This window comes from Panthera pardus, unplaced genomic scaffold (genome assembly GCF_024362965.1).
Source record: "Panthera pardus isolate Hobbes unplaced genomic scaffold, ASM2436296v1 HiC_scaffold_13, whole genome shotgun sequence".
NCBI classification, from domain to species: domain Eukaryota; kingdom Metazoa; phylum Chordata; class Mammalia; order Carnivora; family Felidae; genus Panthera; species Panthera pardus.
This window is the reverse complement of record NW_026526688.1, coordinates 129,393,419-129,415,151: the sequence shown is the minus strand read 5'-3', so window position 1 is coordinate 129,415,151 and position 21,733 is coordinate 129,393,419. Positions and strand designations below refer to the sequence as shown.

At 34.3% G+C, this 21,733-nt stretch overlaps 1 protein-coding gene and 1 pseudogene across 3 annotated transcripts in view; both read left to right on the top strand.

Moving 5' to 3' along the window:
- Positions 1–21,733, top strand: part of CCSER1 (coiled-coil serine rich protein 1) — a 1,274,715-nt gene that overhangs the window by 1,045,598 nt on the left and 207,384 nt on the right. The window lies entirely within an intron of this gene.
- On the top strand, positions 10,854–14,687 carry LOC109275890 (eukaryotic translation initiation factor 3 subunit E-like; annotated as a pseudogene).

Genomic DNA, 21,733 nt, shown 5'->3' with positions numbered 1-21,733 from the left:
AACATTAAAGAAAAGTAAATACCTATTCTTCTCAAACTATTCCAAAAAATAGAAAAGAAAGGAAAACTTCCAAATTTATTCTATGAAGCCAGCATTACCTTGATAAATAAACTAGATTACAGACTGCACTAAAATATAGAATTACAGGCCAATATCCATGATGAGCACAGATATAAAATTCTCAATTAAATACTAGCAAATTGAATCCAACAATGCATTAAAAACATCATTCACTTTGGGGCACTTAGGTGGCTCAGTCAGTTGAGTGTCCAACTCTTGATTTCAACTCAGGTCATGATCTCACATTTCATGGGATGGGCCCCATGTGGGGCTCTGTGCTGACAGTGGGGAGCCTGCTTGTGATTCTCTGTCTCCTCTCTCTCTGCCCTTCCCTCTCTCTCTCTCAAAATAAATAAAAACATTAAAAATAATCATTCAACATGACGAAGGGGGTTTTATTCCTAGGTTGCAAGGTGGTTCAATATTTACAAATCAATCAACCTGATATACCGTATTAGTAAAACAAAGGATAAGAACCATGTGATCATTTCAATAGTTGCAGAAAGAAAATGTATGGCAACTTACAACATCCATTCATGATAAAAACCCTCAACAAAGTAGGTTTATAGGAAATATTCCTCAATATAATAAAGACCATATATAAAAAAATCCATGGCTAATATCATCCTAAATGGGGGAAAACTGAGAGCTTTTCTTCTACAGTCAGGAATAAGACAGGGATGTCCGCTCTAACCACTTTCATTCAACATAGTACTGGAAGTCCTAGACACAACTATGAGACAACAAAAAAATAAAAGGTATCCAAATCAGCAAGCAAGAAGTCAAACTTCCACTCTTTCTCAGATGACATGATACTCCGTACAGAAAACCCAAGAAACTCCACCAAATAATCCTAGAACTGATAAATGAATTCAGTAAAGCTCCAGAATACAAAATCAATATACAGAAATCTGTCACTTTCTGTACACTAATAATGAAGCAGCAGAAAGTGAAATTAAGAAAACAATTCCATTTATAATTGAACCAAAAATAATAAGATACCTAGGAATAAATCTAACCAAAGAAGTGACAGATGTGTACTCTGATAATATGAAACATGGATGAAACAAATTGAAGATGACATAAAGAAATGGAAAAACATTCCATGCTCATTGATTGGAAGAACAAATGTTACTAAATGTCTATACTACTCAAGGCAATTTACACATTTAAAGCAAACCCTGTCAAAATACCAATAGCGTGTTTCACAGAGCTAGAACAAACAATCCTAAAATTTGTATGGAACCACAAAAGACCCTGAATAGCCAAAGCAACCTTGAAAATGAAAAGCAAAGCTAGAGCCATTACAATTCCAGGCTTCAAGTTATATTACAAATCTATAGTAATCAAAACAGTATGGCACTGGCACAAAAATAGGCACATAGATCAATGGAGCAGGATAGAACCCCAGAAATGAACCCACAACTATATAGTCAATTAAACTTTGATAAAGCAGGAAAATAATATTCAGTGGAAAAAAATATAGCCCCTTCAGCAAATAGTGTTTTGGAAAACTGGACAGTAACATGCAAAAGAATGAAAATGGACCACTTTATTATACCAAACACAAAAAACAAATTCAAAATGGATTAGAGACCTAAATGTGAGACCTGAAACCATAAAAATCCTAGAGGAGAATGAAGGCAGTAACCTCTTTGACATCAGCCATAGCAACTGCTTATGGGGTATATTTCCTAACGCAAGGGAAACAAAAGTAAAAATAAACTATTGAGACTTCTTCAAAATACAAATCTTCTGCACAGTGAAGGAAACAATCAATAGAACTGAAAGGCAACCTATGGAATGAGAGAAAACATTTGCAAATGAAATACCTGTTAACTGTTAGTATCCAGAATATATAAAGAACTTTTAATACTCAACACCCCTAAAAAGAATAATCTAATTAAAAATGGGCAGAAGACATGAACAGACATTTGTCCATAGAAGTCATGCAGATGGCCAACAGCCATATGAAAAGCTGCTCGACATCACTCATCATCAGGGAAATACAAATCAATGCTACAATGAGATATCACTTCACACTTGTCAGAATGGCTAAAATCAACAACAGGTGTTGGTGAGGATGTGGAGAAAGGGGGACCCTCTTTCAGTGATGGTGGGAATGTAAACTGGTGCAGCCAATGTGGAAAACAGTATAGAGGTCCTTCAGAAAGTTAAAAATAGAACTATCCCATGATCATGCAATTGCACTACCAGGTATTTACACAAAGGATACAAAAATGCTGTTTCAAAGGATTACATGCACTCCAATAATTATAGCAGCATTATCTACACTAGCCAAGATATGGAAGCAGCCCAAGTATGCATAAACTGGTGAATGGATAAAGAAGAAATGGTATACATATACAATGGAATATTAGTCATAAAAAAAGAATGAAATCTTTCCATTTGCAGTGACATGGCTGGTGCTAGACAGTATTAAGCTAAGTGAAATAAGTCAGTAAAAGAAAAGCATATACCATATGATTTTCCTCATAGGTTAATTTATGAAACAAAACAAGTGAACAAAGGGGAAAAAAGGAGTGGAGGTGGCAAACAAAGAAAAGGACTTTTAAGTATAGAGAACAAACTGATGGTTACCAGCTTGGAGGTAGGGAGGGGGATGGGTAAAATAGATAATGGAGAATAAGGACTACACATGTGATGAGCACCAGGTGCTGTATGGAACTGTTGAATTACTATGTTGTACACTTGAAACCAATATTACACTATATGTCAGCTAACTGGAATTTAAGTAAAAACTTTAAAAATATGGAACATTTTTGATGTAAATACTAAGTTAACTTTAAGTCATTTAGGAACAGGGTTATGTAAGAATAAATACACTGGAATAATGGAAAATAATCATTAATGCATCTGTAATTCTCTAGGTACCAGAGTCTCTAGTTCCTTTTGTTATGCAGCTATTGGAAAGTTTTGTTTTTCATATAAAAACTTTTCAATAGTCGCATATAATAAATTCTGTATGTTCCAATAAAAAAAGGGAGAACACTTTGCCTCAACTGTGATTACTTATTATAATGCTACAGAAGGAAGTAGGAAATAAACAGTAAGAGTATTAGCAGTTGCAATGTCCATCAGGCTTAACAGTGGCTTTAAAGGACAAATACAGGTTGGTGGCATATCAACTTTTTATATTGTTTATTTAGTTTATAGTCCCATTGTCTATTGCCATGCTGCTAAATAACTGAGTGGAATCTGAACCCACTTTTTATATAGTAAAGTCTTGACATTTTTCCTGTAAAGTAAAATAAAGCTTTGTTTCTTGGGAGAGATACTCTCTCTGCTCCATTAAAAATGGTGATATAATATACATTATTCTGTAATATGGATAAAAACTTACTATTCAATGTTCTACGTTGAAACTTCAGTTCCAAACTGCTTGAGAGGAACAAATCTAACTCTCGTGGGAGAATGTTTCTCCTTGTTCTTGTGTTAGATTTTTATGCTTATAAGCATCTAAACATCCATTCTTGTCACAAAAGCAATCTTCACCAAACATCTGCAGAAACATTTGGAATGCTATTGTTATGAGAGGAATTGTCCAAGTGTACATGCTTTTATAACATACCATTATGGTTGGATTGATAGTCTTGAAGAAAAGAATTCTGAATACAGTATAATGCACTATCTTAATCATCTGTCACTGTATATCAGATAAAATAACTTGTTTATCATAGAACTCTTCAGAATGGAAATGTGAGTTGTCTTCTAGAGTTGCAAGTGTTATGTCACCTGAAAAATTATTCGCTTGCAATCAACTTATTTGCTGAGGAAAGCATTATAAACTCTGGGAAGGACTCTCGCTATCTGTAAAACATTTTTTCCTTTTTAGTCTGAAGGCAAAGATCATGTTACTATTATGTTCATTTGCTCTCCCTCTCTCCCTCCTTCCTTCCATTATCAAGGCTAAAACACAATGCGGATTTTCATTTTTCAACTTACCTTCACATTATGTTGTGTCTCCTATTTTCTTCAATCATAACTTTCAGTTCTTGAAGTGGAGTAAGGTAAAACACCACCTTGAGTTCAAATATACAATCATATATACCCAATTTAATTATGGTGCTATCATGTATATAAATAAGTGATGTCATCATTTATATAATAACAATAATGCAATTTATATGTGTAATTTGTATAATACTGTTAAGAAATTTATAGTTTAAAACAACTGATTAAATTTAGCTATTAACTAGGAGCTGGGATCTGATATTATAGGAAAATAACACATGAATAACAAAAGAGCAAGGCAGAATGAACTGTTTTCTGATTGATTGAACTTAGGTTTGAGTGATTACATTAAAACATTTCATATTAGTTTTTAAAATAGATTAAGTGGCAGCCTTTCTGCATTTAAAATAAATTTTACTGACAACAAAGGTAAAACAATTACTGAGAAGTTATTCATGTGTTTTGGAAAATAAGCACAATCTAACCATTGCACTGAATTTTAAATTTTTAGGATTTTGCTGAGTTAAATCGAACAATTTAGCAACTTAAAAGAGTTAGATTGAAAGGATATTCAGTGTGATTTTTAAATAGTCCAAAATTTATATAAATTAAGTAATGAAAACTTTGAGAAAATGGAATAGCTATTCTATGAGATTACTGAGAATGTTGATTCTGCACACTTAATGCCAAAATCCTGGGGCGACTTTGTTAGACAGTTGTACCCCCATATTTATTCCAAGTCTCTTTATTTCTAATCAAATGTTACTTGCTCATACCTTCTCAAACCCAGTCTTTTATTCAGCATCATAGTTATCTCAATTTCACATGCTTCTCAGGGAACGTGTGCCTGGGTCTTGCCTATAAGTCTATCCATAAGGTTTTCCTTAGATGTATTTCTTAATACATTAAATAAACTAAAATATTCAATAAACATCTACATGCAATGTACTGTATAGTTTGCAGTTTTGGGTGGGGAGGCATGAGGAAAGCAGTTGCTGCTATCCAAAATCAGCCTAAAGAGGAAGTTAAAAGGAGAACAATACACACACACACACCCCAAAAAACCCTACAAAGCAAGGTAGAAAACACTTTACTGATCAGAGAAGTCTGAATAGATATGCATCATTTAATTTCTGTTGACAAACAAATGCATTTTCATGTGTGTGTGACATGTTGTTGAGTGGGACAGTTTTTGTATCCAGTCATATATGTGTGTGTGTTGGTTTCTCTATAATGAGATTATATCTGTTTCTTGTTTCTTTCACATGTAAAACACACTTACTGGGGAAGATATATTTACCAGGTAGATAAAAGCCAACATGAGCTGGAATGTGAAAGAATGTAAAATCAAAAAAAATTTAAGTGTTTGTACATCTTGAATCTACCCTAAGGGTTTTCCCACTGGGATGAAATAAGGCTTCTAAATTTATTTTTTTTGTATGTTTTAAGTCTATTTATTTATTTTGAGAAAGAGAGAGACAGGAGTGGGAAAGGGGCAGAGAAAGAGGGAGAGGGACAGAGGATCCCAAGAGGGCTCTGCACCAACAGCAGTGAGCCTGATATAATGCTCGAATTCATGAACCTCGAGATCATGACATGAGCCAAAGTCAGACACTTAGCCAACTAAACCTCCCAGCTGCCTCTGTAATCTTTTTTTTTTTTTTTTTTTTTGAAAGTCTGGTGTTATTATGAGGAAAAGTAGTATGTATTCTTTGTAATATCACAGGAATTGGAATAGTCATTTCTGAGTTGGGATTTTTAAGCCTGGAGCCTCCATATTCCACATAGGCTATAAGTGTTCTAAGCCAGTGGGAAAATAGTTCCTACAGTAAAGGAGGTAAAGGTCAGATAAAGCTGGAGAGGAGTCACAGGGAGAAAATGAGGCCAAAATGTACTTTCTATTTCCCCACCCCACCCGTATGTGAACTCCCCTACCCTGTTACAGAGAAAGCAGCCATCCTCACTCCCTGGCCTCCCTCAATTCCCTGGGAGTTTATTGTTCAAGGGGAAAATACATCAGGAAGGGAGGTCTGAAGGAGAGGAGAGAGGACCAAAAAGAGTAAGCAGGGCATTCATATTGGGCATTTTCCCAATGTCATGAATGAGACAGTCACTCATTCTATTCATTCTGTTGGGGGGAATAAATAAGGCAGGGTTAGAGAAAGGGATCTTTCTCTCATAGGGAATGGAGTGGAAATTGTTTCCCTTGACTAAGCACAGAAGGAGCATTATAACAATTATCCACAACATGAGCAAAGAGAGAAAAAATGAGAACTTCTCTCAGTGGTACTGGTTTTATGCCTATAGGAAAAGCTGGAGAAATTTCAGGTGAAGAAAGACAGCATTGAAGCAGTCAGGCTGAGTGTGATTGTGGACAATGGTGGTAATTTCTTTAGCAGCATCACAAAGAAACAGGGACATAAACATGCTTAAATCATGTAGACTGGGAATTGATTCAGAGTTTAAAAAGACAAGAAAGATTGCCAATATGCGACCATCACTGCCAATGATGCAAAGTCGTTTGAGTTGTGGATACATTTTCACAACGTACCATACATAAAAAATCACAAAATCATTTTCTGGCCATATTTTACTTCCCATTCGCTGTGTTCTCATTCCCACCCCCCTACTTCTATTATTCATAGCTTTGGTTGCAGATTGAAAAGAGCAAATTCAGCAGCGCCATACTTTTATATAACATAGCTGAGAATAAAGGAAGAAGGTGTGTGTACATAGTAAGAGAAGAACAGATTTGAAATTCAACTGTAATGGTGTTTGTGTTTATACACATTCATTAACTGTTGTTAAGATCTCTATTTCATCAAGTTACATTTTAACACATATAGCCCAAGAGTAATTATATATGCATTTTATTTCTGTGCACCTTGCATGTGTATCATTTACTCTACTTTGACTGAGAGTATGTTTGAAAATTAGAACTTATCTTTACCTATTGATAGAAGTTGATGAGATGCAAGTATTTAATAATCTATAAATCAATTAATCCTATAGAGCTGGTCAATAAAATCATTTGTCTTTAGTACTTAGCTACTACTGCACAAAAAGATAGCCCGGTATTTGCTATGCTATGTCTTTTCCTTTATACAATTAAAAAATGTTTACTTATTGATTTTGAGAAAGAGAGATTTTGCCACATGTGAGCAGGGGTGGTGCAGAGAGAGAGAGAGAGAGAGAGAGAGAGAGAGGGAATCCAAGCAGGCTCTATGCTGTCAGCGTAGAGCCCCATGCAGCGCTCAGAAACTCACGAGCCCTGAGATCATGACCTAAGCCAAAATCGAGTCTGTCTTTTCCTTTAATAAACTGCTGTAACTGGAGGCATAATTAATGTAAGGAATATCTTTGATAAAATGCTTTTTATATACAGTAAAGACTCAGTACTTTCACTGGAGAAGATATGGAATAGACTAACTTTTCAGATAAACTGGCATAACATAAGGGGCACCTGGGGGGCTCAGTCAGTTAAGTGTCTGCCTCTTGCCTCTCCCTCTCCCCATGCTGTCTCTGTCTCTCTCAAAATAAATAAATAAACTTAAAAAAAAATGACATGACGTAAAGGGCTTAAAGCCTAAGCTGATTGATATCATACATATTTCAAACAGATTGTCAATATTAGTTGAATAATAACTGTTTTTTTGTAATTAGAGTTTAAGATGGAATAAGGCTTCTAGATTTGTATTTTCATAAAAATATTACTATATTACTATTGAAATTAATATCTGACTTCAAAATTGCAGAAACATAATGTTAAACTTAACTGAGCTCTAAATTTCTACCATCAAAGAAAACTATTAGTGCCTGGGTAATATAGTATTTTGTGTTGATTTAATTATTAAGGAATATATTGAGGGCACCTGGGTGGCTCAGTCGGTTGAGCGTCTGACTTCGGCTCAGGTCATGATCTCTCATTCTGTGAGTTCGGGCCCGCGTTGGGCTCTGTGCTGACAGCTCAGAGCCTGGAGCTTGCTTTGAATCTGGGTCTCCCTCTTTCTCTGCCCCTCCCCCACTCATGCTCTGTCCCTCTCTCTCTGTCAAAAGTAAACAAACATTAAAAAAAGGAATATATTGAACGCCTTCTCTTATTAGCTATATGGATGCATCCCCTTATTTAAAAAATGTAAATAAAGTACATATGGACTAATTTTAAAACAGGGTCATTTGTAGTACCTTTTTCATAGAAATCGTTACACAATTACGTTGATGATCATAGTAATTACAGTTCCTCACAAGAGACAGATGCTGGTTTTCTAACAATTATAAAATGTGTTCCATTTTTAGAAAAAGTCAAGTTTAGATTGCTGATGCTATTGTTATGATGTTAAGAGAAGAGAGTCTATCTTTCTTGAAAAATTATGACAAATGTTTTTAAAGGAATTTATTTGAACTGAATAGATGTTTGAAAAAGAATGCTTGGGGTGCCTAGGTGGCTCGGTTGGTTAAGCGTCAGACTTCGGCTCAGGTCATGATCTCACGGTCCGTGGGTTCGAGCCCCGCGTCGGGCTCTGTGCTGACAGCTCAGAGCCTGGAACCTGCATCAGATTCTGTGTCTCCCTCTCTCTCTGCCCCTCCCCCATTCATGCTCTGTCTCTCTCTGTCTCAAAAATAAATAAATGTTAAAAAAAATTTAAAAAAAGGAAAAAAAAGAAAAAGAATGCTTATTTCTGATATATGAATATCCACTGTGAAGTTTCCTAATTTAACACACAGACATTGACGCCAGGTAATATACAAAAGAAGCATATTCTCTTACTGTGTCAAGTCTTGTCTAACTACCTTATGTTACTAGAGGCTGTATCTGATAGAATTAACCCTGTCTAGTTCCTTATCAAAATTGGAAGTGTATTAGACAGCCTAGCCCTTTAAGAAATATGTCTGAAAGCAATCTGCTTTGTTTTTCTGTTTTGATGTCCAGTTGTTCTTTTCTATCTTGTGAACTTGGGCTGCAGCTTCACCTCACCCCTGATGACTCTGACTGGTTTGCCTGCTGGCCGTTTTGCATTCACCTTGTTCCTCATTCCTATTCTGGATTATTTCTGAGTCTGAATTTGGACTCTAAGCTCCAGCCGGGTGAACCTGGATAAAACCATCTTGTTTTGTTCCTACAGGCATTTCCTCCTCAATCATGATAGCTGTAAACACAGACACTCTCAAAAACTAGGGAGATTTTTTTTCAACATTCTCTGGGAGAAGATTAGGCCTTTTTGTGTTGTTTTTTTTTTTTTATTTTAACTTTTTTTTTTTTAACGTTTATTTATTTTTGAGACAGAGAGAGACGGGGCATGAACGGGGGAGGGGCAGAGAGAGAGGGAGACACAGAATTGGAAGCAGGCTCCAGGCTCTGAGCCATCAGCCCAGAGCCCGACGCGGGGCTTGAACTCACAGACCGCGAGATCGTGACCTGAGCTGAAGTCGGACGCCCAAACAACTGAGCCACCCAGGCACCCCAGATTAGGCCTTTTTGTAAAGTTACTAATGTATGAGGATTTTATATTAAAAAAAATTAACTCATGATGGGAGACCCTGTACTTTTTAAAGACTGTATTCAAGTTTGTTATTGTATAAATTTTAAATTACATAGCAGGGAGGTGTGTGTGGTGGTGGAGGTGAGATAAAAACAATATTTTCAATATTTTAGGTCCAGTCTCTAAGCACCTAACCAAACCCAATAGCTTTGTCCTTCTAGTCCCCCTAAACCCCTTGAGAATAGCCTTGATCAGATTAAAGATTGTTTAGCCCCTTCGGATTGAATGCTGACTCTACCCTGTAGGTAGATAATCTTATTATCTAGATGAGTTTTGTAAATCTCTCCAGATTGTTTCTGAACCTTCTTTCTCTTCAGCCTAGACTTCCCTAGCAGCCTTTGCAGCCAGGGCTGTGCTGTCTTCCATTACATATTATAACACTTATTACAAAAGCTAAGTGGAGAATACAAGAGTTTTATTAATGATAATGCTACAAAACATAGGGTGAATCCTCTGTGCAAGGCATGCGCTAGCCTTATGAAGGAGGGTATAGCAATATGCACTGAAAATTGTTCTATTTCAGATTCTTTAAGGCATATTCATAAAAGTCCAGAGAATTGTCCCTTGGGACATGACTTTGGACATTAAGAAAACAACTCTAATTCTGGAAGAATCAAAGTTCAAGAGTCATCATGTGATACTTTTTAGAAATTAGGTGAGGGCAGTGAAAATAACAAGATAAATGACCACATAAACAAGTTGACCTATTATAATTAATAGAAGAACAAAAAAGGAAGCACAGGTTTTAAAATGTCTTAAAGTGCCTTGAAATAAGATCAAAATGTAATTATGTTAAATAAGCTAAAACACACTTAAAATCTAAGTTTACATATAATTACTGGCTTGTAGGTAAGAATTGGAACAAATGCTGCACATTAAATAATGTAAAATACTTCACATAGAACTTGGAACCAGTTAATGCAGTTTTTCAGTATTTCTCTGGTTAAATGTTATTAGCATATTCCCAAAAGTAAAGATCAGAAAACTGGAAACCATCAAAATTCCCTGTGGTGTCCACAGGCTAGTGTACTTTTGCCTTTAAATATAAATTTTTATCTGTCCTAAGAAAGCACAGACTTTTTAAGTGCCACTTGGCAGTCTTTTGAAAAACAGGCATTTTGACCAAAAATATTGAATTTACTTGAAGACTGCTATTCATTTACCATTCAATTTTTCTTCTGCTTTCCCCATCATACCGTAAAAAGAGTTTGAGAACTATCTTTTTAAAAAATTTTCTTTGATTTTTGGACTCCATCAGTGCTTCACAGCTTTGGTAATATAATAAGTTTCTTGTATGTCATACTTAAAAAGATAATATCAAGAAAAGGCAATATTAAAATAATCTGTTATAAGTTGATTTCTATATAGTTGCATTTTCTCAATTGTGCTATAATTCTAAATATTCTAAGAATGGTGCTAAATTTTTAATTCTCTAAATTTTTAAAGAAATAATTATAAAATGACCCTTTCCTTGACAAAATGGTGGAATACGACTTGACTAATCGCATCATACACTTTTTGGATCTGCATCTAGTCTTTCCACTGCTCAAGTTTCTATCCATAAAAGAGATATATAATGAAAAAAGAATTATTACAAGGGAAATTGGATTTTCTCAGTGATACCAGCAAGGTATACTTTGCTATGGATATATACAAAAATCTTTATTCAGATGATATTCCACATGCTCTGAGAGAGAAAAGAACCACAGTGGTTATACAACTGAAACAGCTTTGGGCAGAAACAGAACCAATTGTGAAGATGTTTGAAGATCCAGAAACTACAAGGCAGGTGCAGTCAATCAGATGGTTAGATGCTGTTTGACTACACAGAGGACAAGCATAGTTTTAGACAGGAATATTTAGATACACTCTACAGGTCTGCAAGATTCCAATATGAATGTGGGAATTATTCTGGAGCATCAGAGTATCTTTACTTCTTTAGAATGTTGGTTCCAGCAACAGATAAAAATGCTTTGAGTTCACTCTGGGGAAAACTGGCCTTTGAGATCATAATGCAGAATTGGGATGCAGCTACGGAAGACCTTACATGATTAAAAGAGACCATAGGAAATAATTCTGTGAGTTCCCCTACTTGAGTTTCTTCAAGAGCAAACATGGCCATCCACTGGTCTCTGTTTTCGTCAACCACCCAAAGGGCGTGATAACATTACTGATCTCTTCCTTTACCAGCCACAGTATCTTAAAGCAATTCAAACAATGCATCCATATTTTCTATGCTATTTGACTACAGCCGTTCATAGCAAAGATATTTGAAAACACTGAACGGTGCTAAAAGATCTGGTTAAAGTTATTCAACAGGAGTCTTACACATATAAAGACCTAATTACAGAATTTGTTGAATGCTTGCTTTCATGTTAACTTTGACTTTAATGGGACTCAGAAAAAACTGAATGTGAATCAGGACTTGTGAATGACTTCTTGGAGGCTTGTCTTGAGGATTTCATTGAAAATGCTAATCTCTTCATATTTGAGACTTTTTGTCGCATCCACCAGTGTATCATCATTAACGTATTGACAGACAACCTCCAGAAGATACATGACTCCAGAAGAAAGGTGGATTGTAAATTTGATTAGAAATGCTAGACTGGATACCAAGATTGATTCTGAATTAGGTCATGTGGTTATGGGTAACAATACAGTCTTACCCTATCAGCAAGTGACTGAAAAGACCAAAAGTCTTTCATTTCGAAACCAGATATTGGCCATGAGTGTTGAGAAGAAACTTAGAATAGTAGGTCAGAGGCTCCTAACTGGGCAACGGAGGACTTTGGCTTCTGTTGAAGAACTGTAGAAGATGAAAAAAGTATAAAATAAAGATGAAATAATAAAATCATTATATAAAGGATGATATACATTTTAGAAACAACATATTGAGTATAAATTTTGGGGAATTTGAATAAAATTGGCTGTGTTTCAAAAAAAAGAGAAAAGAATATAATAAGCATCCAAGTACAAAATAATTAAAAAATTACTGAAATCATGAGAAAAATTAAGCCAGGTTATTTTTTATTTCAGTGTTTGTGTTTTTTTCTCTCAAACCTCCCAACTTATTCTAATATTACATTATTTTGATAGTAATTTTGAAACCAATATTTATTGGATGATAACTATTTATCAGGTCACATACTACATGCTGTATATTCCTTACAACATACATCCTTACAAAATCCATACAGTTTGCGTGATTTTCTTCCCTTTACAAATGAGAGAATAATGCCTTAAAAGGTTAAGAAAGTCAACAAAGTCATGATATTGTAACTGTTAGAGGTAGATATTAAGCCCAGCTTTTCTCCCAGAGTTCATGCTTTACCTAATAAACAATTTATTCATTGTACCATAAGATACTATTCCTATTTTTGTTCTTTTGTTTTGTTTTTAAGGAATCTATCTAGTCAGCCAACCAGTTCTGAAAGATTGTATTAACTCATGACTAATTTGTTTTGATGTTTCCATGTAATGAGACATTTTATGGAGATGACATTTTATGTAGTGTCAGTATATCAAACATGACTGAAAAGAAGTAACATTTATCTATGAGTCCTCTATAAGTATTCTATCCTATAGAATTCTATTTCAGTGCTAAAATTATTTTGGTTTAGGAACCTTCAAATTATATCAGGTGAGTACATCTTTGTTTTAAGAAGACTTGATGTCCTAGGGAAAAAAAAAAGAAAGATAAAATCATTCAAAATGGATTCTAAATTAGGTTTTAGTACTTGCCGTATTACCAGTATTATTAGTATTATTAGTATTATTAGTACTTGCCGTACCTAATGGATAGGTAGTAAATATTAAATTAAATTAATGAGCATATTAATTAATTAGTTTAAATTATTCCTATATAGAGCCTTTTTTTTTTGGATCATTTAAGAAGTTTTGTTTTTGAATCAAATTTTTCTGTAAGTGAGTGAAAGCCAAGTCCTAGTTGCTTAATCAGAGTGAATGTTAGGAGTAGGGCTGACTTGAGGCAGCTGTGTTTAGAAATAAACAGAGCTCTCAATTTTTGGCATCTCTTAATGTCCTGGCTCCGTTTTTTGCTGTGTTAGACTCCAGTCTCTGGCTTTGCATGGTAAGAACATGGCAGCAGTAGTTGAAACACCCCACATCCTTCATATTTCTGTCCAAAGGCAAGTACTACTTTTTTTCATTTCCAGTACCTACAGCAGAAGGCTTATGGTGTTCTTTTGGTTCTGATAGCATAAATATACACTAGTGAACCAATCCCAGTGGTTAACAAAACGGTAGTCCTGATTTAAGTATAAGTGAGTTCCACAAAATATTTTTGAATTAAATGTGAGGCAGAATGTTTTCCCTCAGAGGGAAACTGGGATATGGTTTCATGAAGGATAATTAGATGCTGGCTGAGAAAAACAATAGTTATCTATTGTAGCCTTCAAGGATAACATCTATGACTTCATTAATTTGAGGATTATAATTTTCAGTTTCTGAAATGCCTAGTTCTTACTCATCTCAGAAAATTATGTGTTCATAAGAAAGAGAAAAAAATTTATCTTAAAATGCCATTAACGTGGTAAGTCATCAAGTTATACAAACTATCTTTTGCCATACTTTGATGAGTTATTAGAAAGAATCATAACTTATCCTGGTGCCCTAATTTAATGGAAAGTGTGCAGTGTGTTCATCTTTTTTATTGTTAATTCTGCACTTCTTGAGATACTGACTTCACGTTATCTTTTTATTTCATACACAGGAATTTCTATATCAATTCACAGTGGGTACCAGAATATGAACTTGTGGGAACTCAGTGAAATGGAACCCGATCAGTTTAAATTTCTTTTAAGTATTTCTGTCTGGCTTTAATAATGTACAATTAATATAAAAAACCATTTAGCTTTTATCAGTTAGTCAAGATCTGTTGGCCTAGTTTCAAAAGTTGGTCTCCTGGGCATAATGGACATAATTGAAACTCCTGTTAAATTTTTCATTTTAATGAAAATATTAAATGACTTGTGGAGTAGCGTGGTAAATTTGCAGCCCAGATCTCAGAGGGCTGGGCTGTGATTTCATTCTGCTGTCTTCTACTATTTTATTCTCAACATTTACAAAGTTTATTAAAACAATTTCAGTCCAGTCCTTTGGCTTTGTTTTTATATCATTGCTTTCCAGGGTGACTTAGGTTTTTATTTTATTTTCATAATTACCTCTTTATAATTGAAAACTACAAAAGGGCATAGTTATCAATGGGAAGCAAAATATACACTGAATAATTCTGCGTTTTTTTTTCTTTTCTCAACTGTGGATTGAATACAGCAATATAGGGTGATATGCTTGGCACTACAAAGAACTATGGATTTTAAAAAGTTCTAATTTTTAGGTTCAGAATATAATGAACTACAGTTATTTTTAAAACTAGTTTTAATATTTTCTGGTAGATAAAATTGAATACAATTGAAAGTACCCTTTAATATTTAGGGTATGTATTTAGAATAAAATGATAGTTCCTGAGTACATTTCTTTCATTTGGAAATTATAAAGCTTTTTACTTTGCTTTTGGCATTGTATGTCTTTTTCAGATTATGTTTAATATTCTTGTGAGTCTACATTAAAGTAGGAAAGGGCACAGGATAAGAGGGAAGGATAAAATTAAATCTTACCAGGAAGTAAATTTTAATTCTGCATTTCTATATATTCACCTGTTTTATGGCATAAAAGTGAGTAGGCTTAAAATCCAATGATTAAAAACCTTCATTAAGTAAATTTAGCTGAAGATATTTAGATAAATTTCTGTAGAAAGAAAACATAAATTTTACCAATTAATAATATGTTCACTTTTGTTTTATTCTTTAATAAATACATCAGTACTTATTGATAGTGTTAACTATATCTCAGAGACCAAGCAAGAAGAGTCTCAAGCAAGCTGTGAACATTTCTTATTTGATATTCACAATACACTTGCAGAGTTTATAATAGGGTCTCATTTTACAGAAAGTAAATTCTCAAATAAGTAGCTCACCTGAGGTCACATAAGAATTGGAGTCAGAATTCAAATTTTTGATATGGAATCTGAAGCCTGCCTTTAAATCTATATTGACTCATATTATCACCAAATGTTCCCAAATCTAAGTCCCTAAGTAGCTATTTGTTTGTGTGAAAGATAAAGTAAAACGTATAAACAGTATTTTTAGGTATTGTAGAGAAATGTTGTGATTTAAGATGAATGATTTTAAAATAAATTTATTATTAGAGGGGAAGAAACTAACAAAGACTTAGGCCCTAAAAGTGGAAAAATTGGGGAAATATAATTTTAATATTTTAATTATTATATAAAGCCACAACTATTCTGAGAAGTTTAGTGCACAGTATCTATTGTTTCTCTTACCGCAGAGATAATAAGCCTTAAATATGAACATTTGTTCTTAATATTTAAGGTTTATTATCTCTGCGGTAAGAGAAAAGCAATGATACAAAAGAAATATGTAATAGAAATAATTAAACTTTAGAAGATTAACTCTGTGTCAAGCACCGCCATAGGCATTTAACATGTATTAACACTTTTGAATGTTTATTTATTTTGAGAAAGAGAGTGTGAGACTGGGGGAGAAGCAGAGAGAGAGAGAGAGAGAGAGAGAGAGAGAGAGAGAATCCCAAGCAGGCTCCACACTGTCAGCACAGAACACGATGTAGGGCTTGATCTCATGAACCAGGAGATCATGACCTGAACCAAAACAGGAGTCGGATGCTTAACCAACTGAGCCACCCAGGTGCTCAACACTTTTAATATTTACAGCAACACTATAAGATAGTTAATATTACCATACTCATTTCTAGATGAAGAAAGAGAAACCTGGAGAGGCTTACTAAGTTAATAAGGTCCTAGAGTTAAATGAGAAATGGTACAATTTAAACCTTGGCAGCCTGGGGGCGCCTGGGTGGCTCAGTCGGTTAAGCTGCCGACTTCGGCTCAGGTCATGATCTCACGGTCCGTGAGTTCAAGCCCTGCATCGGGCTCTGTGCTTACAGCTCAGAGCCTGGAGCCTGTTTCAGATTCTGTGTCTCCCTCTCTCTGACCCTCCCCCGTTCATGCTCTGTCTCTCTCTGTCTCAAAAATAAATAAATGTTAAAAAAAAAATAATAAACTTTGGCAGCCTGATATACAGCTAGATGTATTAACCATTATTTTATACAGCTGTATTCAAATGGTAAGTGCTAATACCTTAAAAAGTCAGCAAAATATAAGCATTGAAGTATATTTTTACCACTGTTAAATATATTGAAGTTTTTCAGGTCACCCCGAATTTATGACATGTCTTCTCCATTTTGTTCCCATTAAAACAAAATGAAACAGAAGACAGATTATTCAGCATTTTATGTTAATGATTCAGTTCTATTATTCTCATCATCTGACAAGAAATTCTTGACTCAACATAGAGTTCTACACATATAACTCATTAAAATTGATTTCATATTTTCTTCTAATATTATCAATCACATGTAGGTGATAATGCCCTATTTCCAGGCATAGTTACATGTACTTTCCCTAAACACTTTCCCCACTGATAAATGCATCTTTCTTTTATTCATTTTATTTGGTTTCCATGAACAAGAATTATTTGATTCATGCTTTTCATGCATTTATGTTGTTATTCAAACATCTTGGTTTATTCCCTACTTCCTTATCTGAACAAAGTAACAAATTAGTACACTTTCAAATATAACCAAGTAAATGACATCTGGGTACTTTTGCAAGCTAATAAAAGATAGTGAGGATTTTTGAATTAGTTAACATCTTGTGAAATAGTATATTTTAAATAGGGGCACCTGGGTGTCTCAGTTGGTTAGGCCTTTGACTCTTGATTGGGATTGTCTCTTTCCCTCTCTCTGCTCCTCCCTTGCATGCACGTGTGCACTCTCTCTCTCTAAATAATAAACTTAAAAAAAGTGAAGTTTTAAATAATACATTTTAAATATGTATTACAATTTTATAGCCAAATATTTTTACTATAGTAAAATATCGCCTACTTGATAGTAAAAAAAAATAAAATAAAAATAAAAATTAACACTTTTTCTCTTCTGCCAAATTTCTTTTGCTATTAAATTTTTTTTAATGTTTTAATTATTTTTGAAGGAGAGAGGGAGACAGAGCATGAGTGGGGGAAGAGCAGAGAGAGAGGGAGGCAGAGAATTTGAAGCAGGCTTCAGGCCCTGAGCTGTCAGCACAGAGCCTGATGTGGGGCTAGAAGTCATGAACTGTGAAATCATGACCTGAGCCGATGGGACGCATAACCGACTGAGCCACCCAGGCTCCCCTCTTCTGCCAAATTTCTTCTGAAAATTGCCTTGTTCTCCATTTTAGCACCTGGAATAACACCTGGAACACAGTATGTGCTCAATAAACATTTAAAAGAATTTAAATTGGGTGCCTGGGCGGCCAAGTGGGTTAAGCATCAGACTTCAGCTCAGGTTATGATCTCACGGCTTGTGGTTTTGAGCCCCATAAAGGGCTCTGTGCTGACAGTTGGAAGCCTGGAGACTGACTGCTTTGGATTCTGTGTCTTCCTCTCTCTCTGCCCCTCCTCCACTCATGCTCTGTCTCTATCAAAAAGCGATTAAACATTTAAAAAAATTTAAAATAAATACATTAAACAAGAATTAAAAAAATAAAAGAACTTAAATTGTATTTAACTCCTTTTTCATTAACTGAAATATAATCCCACTTCATCTGCTTGATGGTTCTTTCTGGTTTAGCTAACTTCTCTTTGCATAGAATATTAATGAAAAGTGATTCTTGTGTTTAAAAAAAAAAGCCTTTCTGTTGCATTTCTGTAATAAAATATACGGCAAAATAAATTAGACCTGAGCCTACCAGTTTTCATTTGGGTGAAGTGTTCAGATATTTGTTTCCATTACAATGAAAAATTAAACATATAAATTACACACAAGTTGTTGTTATAACACACTTGAAACATGAAAGCTCATGTAAATATTGTCATTTTTACAAGTTTAAAAAATTTTTGAAGATATTAGAGTTCTTCTTCTCAGTATTATTTAAATGCCTTTTCTGGCATAAGCAGAAAAGGACTATTAACTGATATATAACAATAGGAAGCAACTGTTACCAGAGAAAAATGCCCTATAGATAGCATTTATGAATATTTTTCTTATATTGGAAGAAAGGGTTGTTTGTTTATTTTCACATTTACTGTTCAGTTTGAGCACTTTTGCAGTTTAAAAACTTAACCAAAAGGACATGGATAGCATAAACATTGACAAATACATAAAAGTCAGTTTGAGATTTAGGACAGTTGAAAAATACTAATAATACTAATGAATATAGAAGTACATATTGCTTTGTAAATTCAAGACTTAATTATATTGCCATTTAAAAAAATATTTTATGGTATTATGCCACAATAGTTTACTTTGTTTTTTGTTTTTTTGGTTGTTTTTTTTTTTTTTGGTTTGTTTTTAAACATTTTTTTAAGTTTTATTTTTATTTATTTTGAGAGAGAGACAGCATGAGTGCAGGAGGGGATAGAGCAAGAAAGAGAGAGAGAAAGAGAGAGAGAGAGAAAATCCCAAGCAGGCTCTGCACAGCCAGTGGGGAGCCCAATGCAGGGCTGGAACTCAGGAACTGAGAGATCATGACCTGAGCCTAAACCAAGAGTTGGGTGCTTAACCAAATGAGCCACCCAACCACCCTAGGCTACTTTGTTAATAATGTTGCAGTGTTATAGCGTTAAGAGTTGGTTTCAATAACATGACAAAAATTGCCCTGATAGAATACATAATGTTACTGTTTTATATGGAAAATAAAATAAGCTACATGTAAGATGTATGTAGGAAAATAAGAAATTATTACTAAAGAGTAAAAATTCCACAGTGTTCAAAACCACAGGATTTTGAGGGACTTTTATACGGATTTTGTATCATGCACTTATTTATACTGCATCTTGTTTTAAATGCAATTTAAAGCCATTTGTCATGGTGCTCAGTGCTTTCGATGGGCCTGAGGTGAAGTGTCCTCTGGTTGTTTACTTCCCTGTGTTGAATTGAAGGCAGAAAGAGAACCCACAAGGTAGAGAATATTTCCTTCCTGATACCATCTACATAATATATTTTTTTTTTGTTCTCTTGGCCAAGCTATTTTAAAACGATACATGAGTGATACACAATACTGAATTTACTTCATACTTTCTTTCCTACTTAAATATATAAGTAAAAAATATGGCTAGAAGGTTGTTAAGCTGCCACCATAATTCTAATACTTATTTGCTAAAATAATATTAATTTTTTAATATATTTTGGTTTAAAAAATCCTTAATCTTTGAGTTTCTTTCGTTGGTATTGAGATGAGTAAAGACTTTTTTTTGTTTAATATTCCTTTGAGCACTAAGTACTATTTGTTGAGGTATAAAACAGATTCTGACATACAATGTTTACTTCAAAAATGAATGAATGTTGTAATATACTGTGACAAGTTATGTCAACCTTAAATTATATTATTAAATCACTTGAGAAAATGAAATATGGGGATATTTTTTCCCTTTGATCATCTTAGGTATAGTCTTATTTTTAAAAGTTTCAAATTCTCATAGGAAAAATATTAGGAACAAACTTAAACCAAATTATGTTTTAAATTAATTTAAATGTATGATATTATAATAATGTTATTTTTTCATTATTTCAGTTTATAGGGAAAATATCTGTTCCATTTTTGTTCCAAGTGCCCTTTCTTTGAGTTTGTTAATCTGAAATTAATAATTTGGTGAGTCCTCCAACATATTCTACTCTATTTATTAATTACTCATAATATAAATGATGACTACATTCTGACTAGCTCAAATGCAATGGGAAACACTTAAGTAGCAATGGCATAAAGTCACCTTGAGACAGTAGATATGATTTGATAAGAGCTATATAGTGATTTATATGCTTGAATACTTTTGATTCTCCTGTAAAGATTACCAATTCTTTTTTTTTTTTTTATTTAACAACATTGCTCATTTTATAATGGGCTTAGGAAGTTTTATTTAAAAAAAAGAAATACGTTATAATGGTCATACAATGGTTATACAATTCCACATAACATGGTCAATACTGGTTTCTTAGACTAAATAATTGACGCTGCACATTAATAGTAACAGGTATAATTGTCTGTTATGAGAAATATGATGTGTAACAAGGAGTTAACCATTTGAAAGGCTATTCACCTAAAGGAACAAAATTTATTGAGAATCTACCATGTGCCAAGCACTCTTCTGGCCACTGGAGACACAGAAGTGAACAAGGCATAATGTTTTCTTGGAGCTGGTATCTAGTGGGAAGATGGGAGGGTACACTATAAACAAACAATAATGTACAATCAGGTAATAATAAGTGTTAGGTTGAAAAATTAAATAGTGTATGGGAAGACAGAAAAAGCTATATCAGGGTGCCTGGGTAGCTCAGTTGGTTAAGCATCGACTTCAGCTCAGGTCGTGATCTCCTAGTTCGTGGGTTTGAGCCCCACATCAGGCTCTGTGCGGACAGCTCAGAGTCTGGAGCCTACTTTGAATTCTATGTCTCCCTCTCTCTCTGCCTCTGTTTGTGCTCTATCTCTCTCTCAAAAATAAATAAACATAAAAAAATTTAAAAAAATCTATATCAGATAGGGTGGTCAAGAAATTCTTCCACAGAGACAAGGATAAAGGGAGAGGGAGCCAATGTGATGGTCTGGGGAGCACCAGTAAAGCCAAGGTGAACTCAGTATCTAATGGGAAACAATAACTTCTACACATATGATGGCAAAGGCTGCTACTATTAAAACTATATGAATATTGAATTATTTTAGAATAATTTTGTTTTATTTCTTCTTAAAGGTAAATTCATAGTAAATTGGAAGCATTGATTGTGATTAATAATAGACAACAAAATCTAAAGCTGTCAGGATCTCAGAGCTCATAATTAGGTTGCAGAGTGGTGAGGGGTGGGGAGCACCCCTTTAAAAATGGCTGAGCAGTCTTGCTCTGCTATAGTGAAATGATGAAAGCCAAAATAATTTTGATTTTGTTTTGGGAAATAACATGATGCTAATTACTGGTGCATAATTTTCATGTCCAGCCGTACACATCAACAAGATTAGCAGTCATCGTAGCACTAGCAGGGGTTGTGGTGATGGTGGTGGTAATTTCAGTGCT